The following is a 6,000-nucleotide window of genomic DNA, read 5'->3' as shown; positions in this document are numbered from 1 at the left end:
ATGGAAAAATAAGTTAATGTACAGTAAGCACAGTGTTAAAGCTGCTGAAGTGGACAAACCACTCCTCCATTCAATATTGTGAATGAAACTTAGCTGCGTAATTTAAAAAAAAAAAGGTTCCAAAGGATTACATAAAATATGAGTTGAAATAATGTTAGAAGACCCAAATACCCAAATATGCTTTTTTTGAGTACATAGAGATGTGAAAAAAATATTAAAAATGCAAAGCAAGGGAATGTTGAACACCGAATTTAGAATACTGTTTACTCAGATGGGGGCAGAGGGCACAGAGGATGGAGACACATCACACTGAGGGATTTACGGTTTTTGTTGGGTATACATTGGGTATAAAACTTTTCATTGTGCCTGTTTTTTGAGCAGAGAGTAGAGAAAAGGGGGCCTTGAATGGACCAATGAAGAGAGTGTCATGTATCAGGATTAAAATTAATTCATTTTTGTGTACTTGTTGACCTTGAACCCATGAGAAAAAAGAAATAATTGATGACCTGAAACTATGTAGACTTCTGATTTTGAGTGGGAAAATGCATCAAATTATATATTCAATAGGATTCCAAAGTCATATAATGGTAAACAACGGTGAAAGTAGGGAGAGGAAATGTGAGGCACTGGATCATTTCTTCATTTGCCCCCAGACATTATCTGGGATCTGGTGATAAACGAAAAGGCTTTTGGATGAATGAGGCTGTTGCTTTCTGCTGCCTTACATTTTACTGTCAATCTTCACATACTTAAGTTAAAAATTTTTTCTTCTCCATGTCTCAGTGTCTGGCTCTGTGATTGGTATTGTAATAGTAATACACAATAGTAACAGCTAAACTTTATCGAATGCTTATAAGTGTGTCTTAGGCATTAACTCATCGAATTATCATAAATATTCTTTTTTTTTAACCCTCATTTTTACGGAGGAGGAAAAAGGCTCAGAGGCTAAGGAAATTACCCAAGAAGTGACAGAGAAGGGATGTTGATCTAGGCAGTGCGCTCCAAAGACTACATTCTCAACTGCTGCATCTTCCTGCCTCTTGGTACCACATGCACTTAATCCATGTTGAATAGATGGATAAGGAAACCCAGAGTCCACCATGCTCTGATGAACATGGAGGGTTTCTCCTGCAGAGAAGCTGCGTTAGTAGTCCCCAGAATTCTCTGAATAAAATCCATCTCCTCCACCTGCTGCTCATTGCTGAGGTCCGAACATTCTTTGTGCCCATAGTTACATACCATATTATTCCTGACACACAAAATATAATGCTTCTGAATACATTTTTGAATGAGTGAATAGCTCTATGAATATCTGTTCCCTAGGGCTAGTATCTGGGGCTATTGTCTTCTTAGTGAGAAGGAGACATTCACCAGTCTGTAGTGTAAATGACCTATTTTCTCAAGGATGTCAATAGACACTGCCCTCGTGGTTCAGATGAACTGGAGTCACTAGCACTGGAAGCTCATGCCAGAATCTTTCCATCAATAGAAACATCTCTGGCAATCCATGTTCCCACTTCAAAGAAATATTGAATATATCCAAGAGGACATGAACCAGAGGATCTAGCAGTAGATGAAATCTAAGTTCATAAAGTATCATTACAGACATCAGAAAATGACTTCCTCTCCCTTCAACCTCACCTGCTCACAAAGTGGATACGGGGGTTCTGGAAGCTCCCTGTACATACAGAAACAAGAAGGCCTCAGCTGCTGAGACCCTGTAGGCAGAAGGCAATGCTATGTAAAGGGAGCTGGGAGGGTTGTAAGCAGATACTGAATTCCGGCAACTCAATCTACTGGCAGTTTGCACTTAAGAAAGTTAGATAGCCTTGTGGATCCTCAGTTGCTTCACTTTAAAAATGAGAATCCTGTACCAAACACAAGCTTTTATAAAAACGGAATGGGACAAAGTAGACGGTTCATTCCTACTTTCTTCAAGGTAGTTTTGACGCAGTGACCTGCCTACTTATTTACATGCTTAGCAAATATTTGTGGAAATGAAATCTCTGTGGAACTAATATCCTAGATGGGAAATCAACAACAAGAAAACTATATATATATATATATATATATATATATATATATATATATATATCCTCAAAATATAAAATACAGTAGGTAATATGGATTGGAGAGAAGGCATGAGTTTAGAATTAGGCATATATTCAAGTCTTAACACTGACTTTTGTGTAGTCTGGGCAAGTCAGTTTGCTTCTCTGCCCTCAGGGTTGCCTTCCAGGTTGAATGAGATGGTATCAATGAAAACATGGAGCACAACTTCTGAATCTTAGTAGATGTGATCAGTGCAGTTACCTTTCCTCATGCCTTTTGCCACAGAAGAGCAAGCGAGCATGTTGGCAGGCATCCAGGAGCATTGACCAATTAGTCACGATAGTTTACTCCTTCCTCTGGACCCAGAGAGGACAACTGCGATTTGAAGAAGGCTCCCGCCCCATGAATAAGAGGAGCTTTGGTTAGGGATTCTGTGCCCCATCCTTCCCGAGGGAATGGGCAGTCCCCAGGTGTGATCGGGCTTCTGCCTGCCGTGTTGTCAATATTCCATGGGACTTACTGGTCACCTACATGCACAGGTCTCTTGGATAATAATAATTAGTAACAACCAATATTTATTTAACCATGAACAAGGCACTGTTAGAAAACTATTATGGTCTCTTTGCAATAAAAGAGAAATCTGAGGCTTAGAGAGCTTAAGTCACATGCGTCATAAATGGTCGGATTTGAACTCAGCTGATTATACTACATTACATACTCTGCTAGAGTTATTGATCCATGCCAAGTATTTTACAATTAAAAAAAATCTGAAAAATCCCACAGTCTCTTCTTCTAAAACCAAACCCTTGCCCATATACCTACAGGGGTGAACTATTCTCACTTTAATCCTTAAACATAACCCTAGATCTCACCTGAGTTTGAGTCACATCTCCACTTTATACTGACACCATATCAACTGCAATTACTGAAGCATGGCTGTCTTAGCATCCTTCCCAACACCGCCTCCCAGATTCACAGTGCTCTCCTCCTTCCCAGCAGCCCCCAGAGTTGGTTTGCAGTTTTGGCATTCTCACCGCACGGCTCCTGCACCTCCCTGGAGGGATCACTTTGTCCTTGGCGTTTCACAGTTCAAACCTGAGCCTCTTGTCTTCTGAGCTAAGCTGGTGCTCATCCAGCTTCTATGAACCTACACCTCGGTAGTCATATGTGATTGCATGCAATCGGGCTTAACCCTATGCAAAGTGCTTTCGTATATATATGTATATTGAAGCTACTTCACAAGAATAAAATAAAATAAGAAAATATGTGGAAAGTGTAAATTTAAAAAGACATAAAGATTCCCAAAGAAACTTACCAGAAGAATTGGAAATAAGGTTTCTCATTTGATCATTATAGCAGAGGTGCTCATGGATTTTGGCATCCCATTAGTTTAAAATCAAATTTATTTTCCAGCTCTGCCACTCACCTGCTACATGACTAGGCGGAAAGTCCCTTATCTTCTGTAAGTTTCCATATCCATACAACAAGAATCACATCAATCTTTCCAGGCTACAATGGCGATTAAATCATTTAAATATAAATAGCCTACTTGTATGTTTTGTACATTTTTTAAAAAAGAATCAAGAATTCTTCCCATTTTATAAGCAAGATACCTGAAGCATAGAAAGACCAGGGCTCTGCAAGGTCGTAGGACGCATTAGCATTCTTTTCTCCAAAGCAGAGGTCAGCAAACTTTGCCCATGGGCCAGATGCTGCCTTCAGAAAGAATGTTCTGTTGGAACTCCGGCACTCTTACTTGGTTATGTAAAGTCAAAGGCTTGTTTTGCTTTATGGTGGTAGAGCTGAGTAGTGGGGATACAGAGACCATATGACCCACAAAACAAGTTTCCTTCACCCTGAACCTTCAGGTTTAGGCTCAGTAGAAAAGAATGGAAACAAGAACCAAGTTAGAACCATGTTAGCTCCAGGAAGTACACTTGTGCCTGGATGATAAAAATGCTTCCATATTTATCCTCTTATATGGACAAGCAAACTTGCTAATGGGGTGTGTGTGTATGTCTGTGTGCATGTGGAAGAGAGATGAGAGAGAGAGAGAGATTTAGAGGAAGAGATAGAGAGTGTGTTAAAGGCATAGAAAAAAAGTTGTAAATAGAGAAATGGGAAAGAAGTATTAGCTGTACTTTTCACCACTTGAGTTTCCTCCACTTGTGGTCAAAGTGCTATATTTATGAGTGACAAAGGTGCCCACTCCCATCTGTTAGCTCAGTATGTGTTCACCAATACACATTCCCATGGCTGATTTAAAATAAGCTCAGGCTGCAGAGACATATTGCGCATAAGAAATATGTTACGTTGCTTATGTAACATTTCTTTCCCAAATTACCCAATGCATTGCCAGTTCAGAGTCAAGCAGCACAGGAAGGGGGTCCTGCCCCTCGCAATGTGGCAGAAAGGGGCAGTGTAGGGCAGCACCTTTAGAAGCAGACCGATCTGAGTTCAAATATTCTCTCTGCCATTTATTAGCTCTCTGACCTTGGTCAAATCTCTTAACCCCTCTGAGCTCCGCATTTGTAAAAAGCCTCGGATGTGCCATGAAACTCTCTGGGTGTTATTTTCACATACAAAAATGTTGAGATTATACATACTGAAGTGCAGTGTGATGGAAGATGCATTTTAGAAAGATTTTTCTACCAGTAGTCTGTCTCAGGGAAGGGACAGGTGCTGGTGATTGATAGAGATTGTACGCTTAGAGTCTGTTTCTAGTTTAAAGTCTGTTTCTAGTTTCCTCGGTGAGAATCTTAGAAGAAAGGTTGCGTTTTCTGAAACCACTACACATGGCTTCCTGACTTGTAGCAGGAACACAGAAGCAACTGGAACCAACTTTGCCTGAAAAAGGCATGGATGGCTTGACAGGGGAGGTTCCACACTTGGATGATGAATAGGAGTTTTACAAGCAAGAACATGGTGATGAGGCATTCCATGGAGAAGGGAAAGAGAATACCAAGGAGAAAAAGCACAGAAGTATGTGCCTTATGAGGATAAGGTGCAGTTATTTAGTGAGGTTAGAGTGCCTGGGATTTACGATGTGTGGAGAGGTTGGGGAAGGATGAATGCAGACAGCGATAGGAGCTGAAAGTGACTAAGGACCGGGACAGATTGATTATAAAAGTTCTGATTTGGCTTCCATGTTTTTGTTTTTGTTTTTCAAAATAAGCCAGTTCACTTATGAATACCTATGCCACTGACTTACAAAAGCAATTCCAATTTCCATATTAACACTAGGTCAGCACAGCACCCTCTTCACCCACCACCACGATTATATTGTGTGTCTTCTTCTGTCTTTCCCAGCTGGCAAACACTTTGTCTTTTCCATGACTTTGATAACTGCTTCTCTCCACTCCCCCTACACTCCTGATTTTTGACGTCTCAAATTTCCTAACTCACATGTTTCTACTCAGGACGACTCGATGCTTTAAGATTGTGCAATTCCACAGGTCTCAAATGAGCTGACACTGTCCCCAGACCCATGCAACTCAACCTCTGAATCCCACCAACAGAGTCATCTTCCACTCCAACCCATCCCCACCAGGTGAAGAGCCACAGTATCAACACTTGGTGTCCCTTCATCCTTCTGCGCTGACCACCAGTTGAGGCGCAAGGTGGGTGCTGGTAGAGCTCAGGTGAAGTGGTGACTAGGGGGAAATCACACCAGTCCCTTCTGACCCACAATCCTCTTCATGACGTGTAGTTCCGAAACTTCTGTTCATTTTAATGTAGATCAGTGTTCTCCCCAGCGCCCCAGGTGGCACACATGTGACTGACTAGAAGACTTTGTGAGGGAATCCATGGACTTACATTTCTCTCAGACTGCTAGACTGATGTGAGGACAAATGTGATCCAATTTCTCATTCCCTCAGGGGTGTCCAAAGCTTTTCTTGGGCCAAGTAAACCTTTATCTTTAATTTGTCTGAATGATTACAAAATTAG

This window comes from Lagenorhynchus albirostris, chromosome 17 (assembly GCF_949774975.1).
Source record: "Lagenorhynchus albirostris chromosome 17, mLagAlb1.1, whole genome shotgun sequence".
Taxonomy (NCBI): domain Eukaryota; kingdom Metazoa; phylum Chordata; class Mammalia; order Artiodactyla; family Delphinidae; genus Lagenorhynchus; species Lagenorhynchus albirostris.
The sequence above is the reverse complement of the archived record's forward strand: the minus strand, read 5'-3'. Positions refer to the sequence as shown.